Genomic DNA, 14,871 nt, shown 5'->3' on the forward strand with positions numbered 1-14,871 from the left:
GAGCAGTGTTTGGTGGGCAGGGATGCTGAGAAGCGTTTGGTAATAATTCAGCTTCAACAGATTCACGGTTATCTACAGTTAGTTGTGGCCACTGCTCAAATTGATAAAAAGTCCGATTTTTCACTGCTAATATGTTTTCTGAACAACTTATTCATGCTGAAAATTTCAATAGCGGTTATTTGCTGAGGACTAAATTCAAGGAGGAAATCTGGATGTTGAGTGGTGTTCTTTGAATAACACCGGTGAGGGAAAATTGTTTGCTCACACTGAAGATGCTTCGTTTTGAAAAACCTCTGTCATCTCCAACCTCATTTCCTACACCTCAGCATTTCCCCCTCCACAGAAGTCTCAGCTGATGCTTTGTACTCAACAGCCAGAAAACTCTGCTAAGACTTTTTCTCTAGAAAGTTTTGCCCAAATTTCAAGCCATCATCGCATTGCTCGTAAACCCAAGGCGATATCATCTGGTCTTCTCCAAAAAGCCAAAAGGACTTATTTTTCTCCTCCAAGACATCCTAATTTTGGGACGCACGAGCACCATTTCATGTGAACTGTGGTCACAGTCATGAGATGTCACATGCAAGTGGTAAATAAATAGTGGCTTTCAGGGACCAAAAAGAAAGATGGGAAAAAAAAAAAAAAGTAAGAAAGGCTAAGCTGTGTTCATGGTTTTATGTCTCCATTACAGAGCTCCTCTACAATTTCTTCACATTTTTGTTCAAAGCAGCCATTCACAGCAAGCTTGGGGGTTCCTTTGGACCATATCAGTATGGCATCTCACGTGGCAAAGGGAATTTTATGACAAATGGCTTAACCCAGAAGATTTGGGTCTCAACTCCTCCGAACCTATCTTTCACACACAAAAAAAAAAATAGACGAGGCATCTCCCTCCTCCACGCAGAAGTAAAACGAGTTTTACATGCAGAAGTAAAACAAGTTTAACATGGCCCTGGGCAACCTCCTCCAGGTGGCCCTGCTTGAGCAAGGGTTGGCCCTGGGGACCTCGGCGATTCTCTGAAAACGATGGGAATTGGGGAAAGCCCTGGTCCAAAACCCTGCTACATAGAGGTTTCCCTTAAAAGATAATAGAGATATAAACTCTTCTTTGCAACTTTTTGCTTGCAATAGCCCAGGAGATGAGGAGCCAATGCAAGTAAATGCCCTTTGGGAGAGCTTTGCCCCTAGCTATGAATCCCAGCAAAGCAGCATCACAAAACGTTTTTTGAGGGTTTTTTTTTTTAGACCCAATTTCAGAATATTTTCCTGAACAATTGATATATTTTTTCTGAGCAACTGATAATATTTTTAACAATTGATAATATTTTTCTGAACAACTGATCACCAATCTCCGCTTTCTGATGGTGCTGCAAAAAAAAACTGACAGTAACATGGAAAAAAAAAATCCATTCTTCCCCCTTTTTTAATATTAATTATTTTTTCACTATCAGAATCACTGGAAGGCAGAGATGTGCCCATGCATTCCAACAAAGACACGGCACCTGCCAACTGAATTTCCTGACTAGTGGAACTACCAAGAAAACGAGATTTAAATAGAAACCTCCCTGCAAGCGTTAAATCAGATTAATTCTTTTACTTTATTTTAATCTTACATACCATTTGCAAGGCAAACAGGAAAAATAAAAAATAAAAAGAGCAGAGTTCTTATCTCGACCCCGCTCCTTTGGCGGAAACGCTGGGCTTTATTAAAACCCACAAATAACCTTGGTGACAGCAGCGCTGCCGGCGAGGTGGGGCTGTGGCACGCGTTTCATCCACAGCTTTCCGGGCGCTCAACGTCAAGCACTGAGCATCCTTCTTCCCTGCAGCACCTAACGCCGCCGCTGGCAGCACCAACCCGAGTTTCTGGCCAGGTTTTCGTGGAGCTGCAGGTGCCAGAAAGCGCGCCGCAAGGAAATGAACTCTGAAGGGCTGGCGATGCTGCTGGAGGAGAAGCTTTGCGATCCTACGCCAGCGAGTGTCGGGGTTTAGGCACGCTCCAATGCTTCGTTTTGAGCCAAGTTCGTGCATTTCGATGAAGTTTGGATCCTGCCATAGGTAAATCTGCTCGGCAAGACACCACCAGCCACGTCCCAAGTGGAAGAGCCCGGTTTTCCATCCATCGGGTCTCCAGCGCAGGATCAGACGTGGACATTAAGTCCGGTGCAAGCAGCCTTCGCCCCGACCACGATGACCCCAACCCTACATAAAGCACGCACTGAGGCTCCTCCTGCCCTCGGGTGTCATGGATTTACACCATCAATCGTGGATTTACACCATCAATCGTGGAGATACCAACCTCAGAAGCCAAGCAAGAGCCATCTCCCCACCTGATGAAGCTGAAGTGTAGGAAGGAAGGCAACACAGGCAGCAAAAGTAAATTCCATTTCTTCAAGTTCCTTCCATTTTCGTCCAGCAGAACGCGGTTATGGAACAGGCAGGGAATCAAAAGCATTTATTTTTATCTTGATATTATTTACCCTTTCCCGCTTGCTATTTAAATATCCCTGAATTCCCAGGAAAATCAGCAATTCAAAATACCATTCGATATACATTTATAAGCAGGGGGAAGCACAGACCCGTTCATTTTTGACTTGCTCGCTTTTTTTGTTTGTTTTATTAGATTTCAAGTGCCGTAATAGCGACGTGCCAGCTTCTCAAGAGGCAGAAGTTGGAGCCAGCTGATCCTTCAGGTCCCTTCCAACCCAAATTGTTCTGTGATTCTCCTTCTCACCTACCACGGATTCTTGACCGAGAGATAAGGGAGGATGGGAATAAAGGATTTAATATTAAAGTCCCTGTTCCACCAGTCTCTCTAGACAAATTTCCAGTCGTCTTCATGCACAAGAGGCAACTTTGGACGGCTGGAAAACTGCAGAGCAGAGTTACACGGCAAAAATACCCCCAAAAAGCGCCTGATGTGACTCCCTGGTAGATGTTCCTGCTCCAAACACCAGCCCTGAGCACAGAGCAGAGGATTTTGAGGTTATCTCGCTGCCAGAATCGCTGCCGGCCCCTTGTCCAGCCCGTGCCACCCAAGCCGTCTTCCCACCCATCGTTTGGGGACACGAGCCAAGGAAAGAGCACAAATTTCGCCCGTGCTCCCAACACCGCTCACCACCCTTTGAGCCAAGCGAATGCCAGCACTGAGGAGGTACCAAACCCTCCCTTCCCGCACCCAATTTCCAGCGGAGCTCCCCGGGGCACCTCTGCCAGCCCAAACCCAGGCGCTCGCATCCCCTTGTGCTCAGCGACTCACCCGCTGGGGCAAACCTCTCCTCCCGCCGGCTCTTCCACCTCCATTTCCCAACCCGCCGCACTGCAAAGCCTCCCAAAACCTTACGAGACATCCCAGGAAGATGCTGAGCTCCGCATCCCAAACCTGCTCCAAGCTCCTCGGAGCAAAGCGGGCTCGCTGCTGCCCTCGCCTCCTTTCAGACACAACCTGGGGAGGAGCAGGGATGGCAGAGGAGGCACAGCCGCATTTACGCTTGAGCTCAGCCTCTCCTACATCCCTTACAGCCACAACAGTGGTTTGTTTGTTTTGTTTTGTTTTTCTTTAATTGCATTAACAGGCACAAGCAAAACAGCAAGGCCTGGCTGAGCGCAGCGGAGGGGATTTGTTGCTCAGCTGATGGCTGGAGAGAGGGAATCAGCGCATCAACGGTGCCCTGGAAAAAGGCAGGGATGAAGCTGGAGATGAGACGAAAATCTGGAGGCTCGAGCCACCCACCTGCCATGCTGGCTCCTGGACCCGGCGCATTCACAGCCCCACTGCAAAGCTTGGAAAATGGTGTAAAAGTGGGATTAAAAACAAAAACGCGCCTTATTTCTATTATTTTTGAAGAGGAACAAGGGGAGAGAGGGGAAGTAAAACTAATCCAGGTTAGTTCCCCCTTTGGAGTCCATGCATCACTAAATCAGCGCACTTAAAATGCAAACAGCAAAAGGTTTCGCGGGGCACGTTCGGCGCGCTCGCTGCAGAAGGAAAACGTTCTTCTGGGCTGTAAAACCTTCAGCTTTTTGGTAAAGATGCCGGAAGGGTGATTTTCAGGTGCCGTGGGTTCAATGCACCGTGCAGCCAGGGCTCAACTTACTGAAATCTCCATATATTTTAAAGCACAGGCATAACAACTGAAGTTTCTGCCAGGCATTATCTTGAAGGTCATAAAATTACCACCATACCCCCCCAAGCAAAGTTAGAAGTGAACCCAAATCCCTTATTTAACTGCACCGAGGGTGCTGGAGCAGTTCCTGACCCGGCCATCACACCGGAGCTCAGCCCCATGTGTTTTGTCGCGTGAAGGCACTGCAGAGCAGCGTCACCGTGGCTGGTGGCAGGGGACGAAGCTCCCAGGCCGGCACACGTGGGCTGGGTGTGCAAGGGGCTCCCGAGCACAGAAGCTTCCTGTGCACGGCCAGGAAGCCTCCAGTTTGCATGTGCACACCCCGGGCAAGGCCAGAAAATCTCCAGTATGCATGCTCACACCCCGTGCAAGGCCAGCAAGCCTCCACTTTGCGCACTCAGGTCCTGTGCATGGCCACAAGGTCTCCAGTTTGCATGCACACGCCCTATGCAAGGCCAGCAAGCCTCCACTTTGCATTCTCACACCCTATGCATGGTCAGAAAGCCTCCACTTTGCACGTGCACACCCTGTGCAAGGCCAGCAAGCCTCCGCTTTGTGCACACACGTCCTATGTAAGGCCAGCAAACCTCTAGTGTGCATATGCACACCCTGTGCAAGGCCAACCAGCCTCCACTTTGTGTGCTCATGTCCTGTGCATGGCCAGCAAACCTCTAGTTTGCATGTGCACGCCCTGTGCAAGGCCAACACGCCTCCACTTTGCATTCTCATACCCCATGCATGGCCAGAAAGCCTTCACTTTGCACAATGCACACTCTTGTGCATGGCCCGAAAGTCCCCAGTATGCATTCTAACAACCTGTGCAAGGCCAGAAAGTCTCCACTTTGCACATGCATGCCCTGTGCAAGGCCCGAAAGTCTCCAATTTGCACACGTACACCCTGTGCATGGCCAACAAGCTTCTACTTTGCACTCTCACGCCCTGTGCAAGGCCAGCAAGGCTTCACTTTGCATAATGCACACGCCATGCAAAGCCAGCAAACCTCCAATTTGCACACGCACACCCTGTGCAAGGCCAGCAAGTCTCCAGCATGCATTCTCACGCCCTGTGCAAGGCCAGAAAGTCTCCACTTTGCACATGCACACCTCGTGCAAGGCCAGCAAGCCTCCACTTTGCACACGCACATTCTTGTGCATGGCCAGAAAGTCCCCAGTATGCATTCTAACGGCCCGTGCAAGGCCAGAAAGTCTCCGCTTTGCACACGCACATCTTGTGCAAGGCCAGCAAGCCTCCAGTTTGCACATGCACACCCTGTGCATGGTCAACAAGCCTCCAATTTGCACATGCACGCCCTGTGCAAGGCCAGCGAGTCTCCGGCATGCATCCTCATGCCACGTGCATGGCCGTAAAGTCTACAATTTGCACACGCACACCCTGTGCATGGTCAGCAAGCCGCCACTTTGCACTCTCACACGCCGTGCAAGGCCACAAAGCCTCCAGCACGCATTCTCACACCCCGTGCGTGCCCAGCGAGCCTCCGCTTCGCACACTCACGCCCCGTGCAAGGCCAGGAAGCCCCCGATTTGCACACGCACGGCCCGCGCAGGACCAGCAAACCCCGCTTTTGCACACTCACGCCCCGTGCAAGGCCTGAGGGTGCCCACTTTGCACACTCACGCCCCGTACACGGCCATAGGGCCATGGTGCCGGCTTGCACGCCCGGCTCCAGGCGGTCACACGCCCCCTCCCCCCCCCCCCCACGACCGCGCGCCCCGCGTGGAAGGGGGGGGGGGGGGAGGGGCGGGGAGAGCCCAGCGCGCGCCCCCGCCGCCGCGCGCGCGCGCCCCTCACCTGCCGCCGCGCGCCCGCCGCCGGCACCCAAACATCACGTGACCGCTCCCGGCCCCGCCCTCCCCGCTCCCCGACCACGTGCTCGCTCCCCTCCCTCCCCGCCGCCCGGGCTTTCGGGTGAGCCGCCGGACTACAAGACCCAGCGGGCCTTGCGAGGCGTCGCCCCGCCCCCTTGTCCGCCCCGGGTGGCCAATCGGGGATGAGCGCGGCGGCCCCGCCTCCCGTCCCCTCAGGGCGTTGGGCGCTTGAGGGGGTCGGGGACGCGCCTCAGCCCCGCGCCCCCTCAGAGCCGCCTGGGATCACCCTGAGGGGGTCCACCTGTGCTGTCCCCTTGAAAAACAGAATTATAAAGGTTGGAAAAGAGCTCTAAAATCATCTGGTCCAACCATCCCGTACCACCAATATCACCAGTAAACCGTGTCCTTAAACACCATGTCCAGCCTTTCCTTGAACACCCCCAGGGACGGTGACTCCACCACCTCCCTGGGCAACCCGTCCCAATGCCTGACTGCTCTTTTTGAGAAGAAATGTCTCCTCATTTCCAACCTGAACCTCCCCTGGTGCAACTCAAGGCCATTCCCTCTGGTCCTATCACTGGTTACCTGTGAGAAAAGGCCGACCCCCAGGTCCCCACACCTTCCTTTCAGGTAGCTGTAGGGAGCGATAAGGTCTCCCCTGAGCCTCCTCTTCCCCAGACTAAACAACCCCAGCTCCCTCAGCTGCTCCTCACGGGACTTGTGTTCCAGGCCCTTCACCAGCTTCGTAGCCCTGCTCTGGACATGCTCCAGGGCCTCGATGTCCTTCTTGTACTGAGGGGCCCAAAGCTGAACACAGCACTTGAGGCGCAGCCTCACCAGAGCAGAGTACAGGGGGACGATTACCTCCCTGCTCCTGCTGGCTGCACTATTCCTGATACAAGCCGGGATGGCAGTGGCCTTCTTGGCCACCTGGGCACACTGAAGGCTCACGTTCAAGCCAGCATTGATCAACACCCCCAGATCCTTTTCCTCTGCACACCTTTCCAGCCACTCTTCCCCAAGCCTGTAGCACTGCATGGGGTTGTTGTGGCCAAAGTACAGGCCCCAGCACTTAGCCATGTTGAACCTCATCCCATTGGCCTCTGCCCATCGACCCATCCTGTCCAGGTCCCTCTGCAGGGCCTTAACACCCTCCAGCAGATCGACACTTCCCCCCAGCTTGGTGTCATTGGGGTCTAAGGACCTGTGCGGCAGCGAGGTGCTTCCCCTGCCTTCCCTCCTCCCATCTTTCCTCAGCCCTGCAACACCCCTCCTGTGTGTTCATTAATTAAAACAGCTGTTAGCATTAAATTAAATAACCGCATTTTAGCACTGGATGAGCTGATTCTCCTTCGATATTTAGCAGATGATCCTGGCTGCTCTGTGAGGACAGGATCGTGCCTTCCACTGCAGCGACACGGCGCTTAGCGTTCAGTGTGCGATCAGCAGCAAATAGATAAAAGCCGCTGAGTTGCTGCTGTTAAAGCGCTGGCCATGGATGCGATGCTGTTGAAAACACCATGATTTGTGGTGTTTCCAAGACCAGCTCAGGCGGCTTTCCCAGCAAAGTGGTTTAACAGACCAGCCTGGCACACACAGCTCCCGCTGTACCTGCGCGGGGAGGTTGCACTTTATTTGCTAAATGACAGCAGCTTTACTTAAGTGAGCTGGAAGTGGTTGGCTTTGCAAAAGGAGTTATAAAGCAAGGATTTTCTTCATAGGGCCTTTAAACGACAATTCATTTTAACAAGGGGCTGACAAGCCAGCTGCCTTTTCAGAAATGTAATTCTGTACCAATAGCCCTGCCAAAAAAGTTTTAAAAGGGCTGAGGGGCCACCTAAGCCTCCATAAACTTCAGGGTTTTTACAGCACCAAACCACTATCAGAGCATTTTTCTCAATCTTTTGCTGCAATGGTAAATCACTTATTTGTGTGGTCTCTAAAGAAAATCCCTAAGGAAAAAGGCCATAAAAATGCACTGATAATGAAATACAGCTGTCCGGCTTGCCAGCTGCAAAATCCTCTGACCGCAGTTGCACGTGCAAAGTGCTTGGTTCTTGCTGAGGGGTTTTCTTGGGAAGGAAGAGCAGGTTAATCCTACGAGAAGCAGAGATTACAGTTCAAAACCACTGAAAATTCAGGAAAGTCCTGTAATTTGCAGTACAAATCATATTTACTTTCAGTGGGAGCCTCATGAGAATAAATAAGAAAAAAATCTATATAAACATATGCCAATGTAAGATACAGACAAAGTATTCTAGGGGACAGCAACCATAACAATTACAGTAAGATAAAACTCATATGATGTGGTCTGCAGTCTCTGCATCTTGCTCATTTTGCATATTGTAGTTGAAGAAATACTGCTTGATTAATAAGTATGTTATTCATACAATAATAATACTTTGCAATTGGGACATTTTTTATTTGAAGACTTTGGGCTTATACTTACATTCATATTGGGTGTATCAGGATTTGTCCTTGTTATACCAGCTGCGTATTGATCTCGTATTGATAGTTTTCAAAATGCACAAGAGTAGGTTCTTGGCATGATGTGGCAATCAGGCCTTTCGCGTAAACAGGCAAGGTGTCTCGCATCATCTAAGCCAAAGCTTTCTTTGAATTAAGAAAAAAATGTATCAATTAACGGCCTTATTCCATCCCATAGCCATAAGGGATTGCTGCTGAGACTATTATCCAGCTAGGTTAACTCTGTTTTTAGGAGTTTCCTTCCAGTATTTAAAAAGAGTTTCCTTTTGGCTCACGAGTTTGTTTTGTGACTTATTTTTGTGATTATTTTGTTTTAATTACTGTTTAATTAAATTTAAATAGTTAAATTTAAATACTGTTTTAATTAAAATTAATTAATTTTATTTTAATTTTGTTTTTAATTACGTTGTGATTATTAACCCATAATCGTTCAGTAGCTATACTATTAGGGTACTTATAGAAAGGTTATCCTCTTGTCGTCTAGGTTACTTTTTCTGAAGATGCGTTTATTTGATTTTCCTGTAGTAATACCTCCTGGTTTTTCATCAACCTCCATTGCCACCGTCTATTTTTTATTCTTTTTTTATCATCTGATGAGTTTCTTTGTTCAATATATGATAAAATAAGTCATGCTTTTATGAAAACATTATTGAGAATGTAGTAGAAAATGGTAAACCTATGATGGTCAAATATACTGGAGAATATTAAAAGAGCAATATCTCTCCTACTAACTTTCAGTGTAAAAAAAAAAAAAAAAAAGAACAAATGTAGATTTGCATTAAATCCTATTATATTCTTACATATAACCCAGAAGGGTTTCATTCCCAATAAGTTTTGCAGGACTTTTCCACAAGGCAGGAGAATACAAAACATAGCTTACTTGAGTAGTAAGGGATTGGCATGTGGATCATTCAGGCTATAATTTCTTTTGCGGCCTTAATATTGCTTCTTATAAAATCAAAACCACTATTAATTTTTCTCCTGTTTTGGATTCACTGGAAGTGTTGGTATGTTCAGGAAAACAGAGGTAATTAAATAACACAAGAAAGCTTTAATGACTGGTTAATTTACCCCATTGTTGGGATAAATTTATCCCATTAATTATTGATAATTATATCATCCCATTATTTTATCCCATTATTGGGAAGGACACAGCAATTGTGTCCGTCCCAAAAGCCACGCAAACCTGGCAGCAAAGCTTTCTAACACAGCAGTAAAGGAAGAGGAAAGAGCAGCTCAGCATTGCCACAACGTTAAGAAGAAAGCCTGAATACTTGTCTGGAGTTTGTACAAACCAAATTTCCAGATTTTAAAATTATCTCAGAACTATTCATTTAGTATACTTGTTTTTGTTTGGTTGGTTGGTTGTTGTTTTTCATCTGGTCCTTTGCTTAAGAGTCTCCACTTTTGGCCAAATCCCCTTCGTTTCAGAAGTTTGTTTCTCCATTTGCCTCAATTTCTTTACAGATCTCAAGGAAAAATGTTTTCCTTTCCCCTCTCTCCAGATTACTGTCTCCTTTTGCTATTATTTCTGCATTCTGCCTAGAATATGGATAGAGGTTATAGCTTTTCTGACAAAATATGGCTGTTTTTTAGTATCACTTAACTTTTCAATCCCAGATTAATTGGACAATTACACATTTAGAATAGTAGTTTTGTTTTGTTTTCTCTTTGATAAAAATGCTCTTTTCCAGTCAAATGCCTTATATACCCAGCCAGTCAGCTGCAAGGAGCGCTGGAACAAATAGAAGTTGGTCTGAATGCTTCACAAAAAAACGAGGTAGGTTCTTACTTCCCATTTTCAGAGCTCTGTGACGGTGACCTAAGATTCCCTGAAAACAGTACATCTCAGAGAGCTTATCGCAGCATATCTGTATGTTGTTACCTGTGAGCAATTTAATAAAAAAGTTATTATAGCGACAATAAAAGGAGGCTGGAGAATGCCTGCTAATCCCCGAACAACCTTATTTCAGTCTATTTAAAGTCCAGGAGAGACTTGTATTCCAGGACCTAGCAGATTCTGACATAAAACAGATGTTTTCATCAAGTACTGCAATGGCAGCAATACACGTCCCAAGCTGGTGACTATCCGGCAGGTCTGGTACGTCACAAGGAGGAATCACGAGCTATAAAGAGCCTATTTTCAGGACTTTCTGTTGCTTTCCTGTTTTAGTTACAGCCAGGTATATCTGCGGATTTCAGTGGCATTATGCCTCGATTTATCTTAGCGTTGTTTGATTTGACCCTTCCTTTTCTAGAAACGTCAGGATTAGGAAAATAAAAAGCCCAAACGGGCATACAAAACTTTGTGTCTGAAGCACTGAGAAGTCAGTCGCCTCATCAATAAGCGTGCCCGATACTCCCAGCAATCCTGGTGATCAGCTTTGTTTAGGAAAGCTCGAGATATTAAACTGGAAAATTAATGGAAATTAAGCCTGGCACAGCTAAAGGAGCACATGCCGAGTGCAACAGTCATAACTCCACAAAGAGGGAGCAAGGCTAAAGCAAGCAGCCGGGCAGGAAAGCTTGGAGGTAACTAATGGATGTTGGAACAAATCCCTCGTCCTGCCTAACTCGATGACAAAACACCACCGTTAATTTGCTCCGTTCTGGAAAGCAGAAAATAAGCTACTCTTGTGCCTAAATACTTGTAAATATGTAGGAGTGAGGTCTGGTTTTCACTTAGAGCAACTCAGTTGCTGCTGCACCTCTATAATCAGAAGATTTGACCCATACGGAGAAGCCAAGTACAGGATTTACAGGTCCAAACCTGCAAGGAGGGCACCGCAGACATTAAGGAAGATTTCAGCTGTCAAAGTCTTAGTTCTTCCCTATGACATCTAAAAGCATCCCGGCATCCAAAGCATAACCGAAATCCTCCTTTTTATTGTGTGCAATACCTATGTGAAACTAATAAATGCATCACGCAAAGCAAGGAACCTTGAAATACAAGTAGGTACATAGGTTCTTAGAAAATGGGAAAAGAGTCTTGGTTTGAAATATGTATTTCTCATTTAATCTGTAAATATTTCATTCATTGCCTGGTTCTAACACTGAATTCCCACTACCAGAAGCAAGTCTCTATTTGGTTACTGTTATTAGAGCTACGTTTACTACTGATTAATCAATAATTGTCCTTTCTACCTGTGGTCTCCTCCAGTTACTAGGTTTTCTCCAGAATTAGACACTTTGGGAGGAAAAGATTCCTGTTTTCTACACCTACGTGCTACATCTCTCACAACAGGTTCCCAACTATGTTCAGCCTCCAAGCGCTGCTGCATGTTTTGCTGCATTATTTAAATAAAAATACTGTGCTGAGAAATGTAATAAAGTCTTCCATTTCAGAAAGAAAGATTTAAAAAATGACCAAAGAAGAGCACTAGGTTTTGGGATTCACTGATGAAAGGTGCAAGCAGATGGCTAATCAGTGGCAAAAATGAAAAAATGGCAAAAATGAAAAGAAAAAAAAAAAAAAAAGATGAAAAAGTGAAGTTTTCTGTGCATTTCTCCAAAGGTAGAAATTTTGGTTTCAGTGTGACTGCAGTGTCAGTACACGTATTTAGCAGTGAATCCAGCAGTGCGTTAAGAACTTGATTTTTGGAAGATGGTTTCCAAAATGGAGAAGCTAAGCAAAGAACACCAGAAAAATCTTTTTATCATGACTAACTGCTTCCATTACTTCAGTAAGCCCTTTTGAAACATCATCAGCTCTCTCTGAATTTGCAACATCACTTTGCTCAGAAAAAGAAAACATCACCTGAATATATAAAGGTAGGGATACGCAGATCTGAAACATGAAGAAAATGTACTTTTCCCGGTGTTTATAGGGACTCGGCTGGAGTTCTGTCAAGCTTTCTGTCCCCGCTTTCAAATAGCAAGAGAAAATCTACAAAAACAACAGCAAGAGTGATCAAAAATCTAACCAATGCTATGAGTAAAGAAGGGAAGAGGTGAGCTTGTTGAATCTAGAAAACAGAAGACCTGGGGAAATAGGAGCAACTACTCAGTAATACTTTCTGTTGTAACTTCAGAATTTTTAAATGTCGTTGTTTCAGGCCAAGATCCATTTAGCCCCATGTTCTGCTTCTCCCAGCACCCATCAGTGGATGCCGAAGAAGAAGTAAGCCCGGAGGAGATGCTGGTGACAGCTCCCCCCAGTCTCCCCGTGTTCTCGCCTCAGGATTTACCTCATTTTGTTGTGGTCCTTGCTGATTGTCTCTTCCATCTCTTCACCCAGTCATAACCCTACAAAAATCGTCATTCATATTTTTCATGTCTGCTAGCAGCGATATGAAAGACTCACTTCTTTCATTTATTTTGAATCCCATTATCTTCACGTGAAGACATTAGTCCTTGCACTAGAAGAAACTCCTCTGGATCCCTCTCCAGGCCTCCACACCCCTCATGAATATGCAATCAGTTACGTGCCACCCAAACTGTCTTTTCCAGTCCAAAGATTTTCAGCCTATACGAGTATTCCCCATAAGGAAAATGTTCCTTTTGCCTTTGATCATCCTTCTCTGTATCTTTTCAGTCATCTTCAGTAGTCTTTCTGAGATGCCAGGTTTGGAATTACACACGATGTTTAGGGTAGGGTAACCCCAGACGGGTGTAATTGCATGATGATGCTCTTCGTTTTGATTTTTTGTCCCTTTCTAAAGAATTGCTATCATTTTAGAACCTTTTTATCTCACTTCTAGTGAGCACAGAGCTGCTGTTCAGAAGGAATTGTTTGTCATAACCCCGTTCCTTGTTCCTGCATGACAAGGGTTGACCAAGAACATTTTATTTACTGGGTTATTGACGTCCACGAGCCTGTTAACCCATTTAAAAATAAAAATAAAAAATCAAGAGATCCGTAACGTGCAATTTCCCAGTAGTGAAATCTTTTTTACCATCCTTCATCAAAGTTGCAGCTAATTTATCTGGTTCAGATGTCGGGCTGGTAGTTCCCTGGATCCCTCCTGGACCCTCTCCAGTCTTCTTGTACCAGGGAAGTAAGTTTTAAGGGACACATTGCACATTTTTGTTAATAATTCAGATATTTCATCTTTCATTTTCTGCAGAAACCCTTGGGTAAATGTATCTAGCCCTTCTGTTTTTTCGGTGTTTCTTCTTTATTTCCAGTCTCTGCTTTTACTACAATTTCAGGCAGACTCTTGGCTGAATCCTTCCCTTAAAGAAGGCCTAGGATGTTTATCACCCCTGTTTTTTTCTGTACTAAACACCGGTGCAGAGAATTCATATGGTTCCTCTGCAGTGACCTTTTTCTCTGTATACAGTTGCTACCAATTGGTCTTACAGGCAGGCTTTTTGCTCCTGATGTGTTGAAAAAAGGAATTAAAATGTCTTGTTTCCTTTCGTTGGTTCCTCCTCAGTCTCTTTTGGCCTGCCTCATTACATTGTGCTTTTAATCTGCTCGAGTTCCCCATTCTGGTTTCTTTTTTTGGATACAGCTTTAGCCTTTTGAAGGATGCCTTCTTTTTCTAATAGCAGCCTTTACTCTTCTGTTCAGCTTCCTTTTTTCTCCAGGCTTTTCTAAGAGAAAACCAGCGGTACGCCAGTGACATGTTTCCTAGTCGCCACCCTTCAGTACTGTCAACACCTGTAAGGATTTAATTCCTTTAGCTTCCTCTTTTAACTTTTTTTTTTTTTTAAGAGCTTATTTTTACACATTCCCCCTGTGAATTTGGGCAAAGCTTTTGTGGACTGCTCAACCCCCATTGATCCCATAGGGATGTTGACGCAAGGTTCATTGTGGAATCTGCTCCAGGATGCTGACTTCTTTATGAGCTTTTGATCGAGAGTTTTCTTAACACTTAGTACCAGCCTAGGGGGTTATCTTCTTCTGGGGTCAGTAACCAGCTCCTGCTTGGCACATGCTTTGAAGGCACATAAAAATTCTGTTTTTTTTTTTCTTCGGACGGATGTGACCTTTGCTCTGTCTCTGTGGAGGTGACAGAAGTCACCCAATACATGTGTTTTTCCTGCCCTCCCTTCCTCTTTGCTTTCTATCAACATCAGTTTGTGTCACTATAAGGTAACAGTAAGGTCTGTTAGTAAGGTATAAGTAAGGTCTGTTGACCTGAGCATGTATTCTTCATTATTGGCCTGGAGCTTCCACACGTACAGATCCTCGTGCACATACTTTGCTCTCTCTTTCCAGGATATTGCTCACCTGATAGTGTCCCTTTGATTATTTTCCTTCCACCACATTTCTGGTATATGTAGTATATCCATCTCTTCATTTGGGCTAAAAAAGGACAGTTTCACCATCTTTGTTTCTGAGGTTTCGAGCGTTTGCACAGTGACACGTTTCCGGCCACTTTGGTTCCTGTCTTGACAAACTTTTCAAATATCAATCTTCTTTTTTTTTTTTTTTCTTTTCCTGAACTTGAAACCTTACATTGAAAGTGCCTCTTCGTGACTCTCCC

At 45.9% G+C, this 14,871-nt stretch overlaps 1 protein-coding gene across 8 annotated transcripts in view; it reads right to left on the reverse strand.

Annotated features, from left to right (window-relative positions):
• TSNARE1 (t-SNARE domain containing 1) overlaps positions 1-6,006 on the reverse strand; it is a 461,960-nt gene extending 455,954 nt beyond the window's left edge. For all 8 annotated transcript variants that reach the window (XM_035566387.2, XM_050708986.1, XM_035566390.2 and 5 more), the window contains exon 1: positions 5,934-6,006. The gene's annotated coding sequence lies outside the window, so the exon portion shown is untranslated. The remainder of the gene's footprint in view (positions 1-5,933) is intronic.
• Between the last annotated feature and the right edge of the window lie 8,865 nt (positions 6,007-14,871).

The sequence above is a fragment of the Cygnus atratus genome, chromosome 2, assembly GCF_013377495.2.
Source record: "Cygnus atratus isolate AKBS03 ecotype Queensland, Australia chromosome 2, CAtr_DNAZoo_HiC_assembly, whole genome shotgun sequence".
Taxonomy (NCBI): Eukaryota; Metazoa; Chordata; class Aves; order Anseriformes; family Anatidae; genus Cygnus; species Cygnus atratus.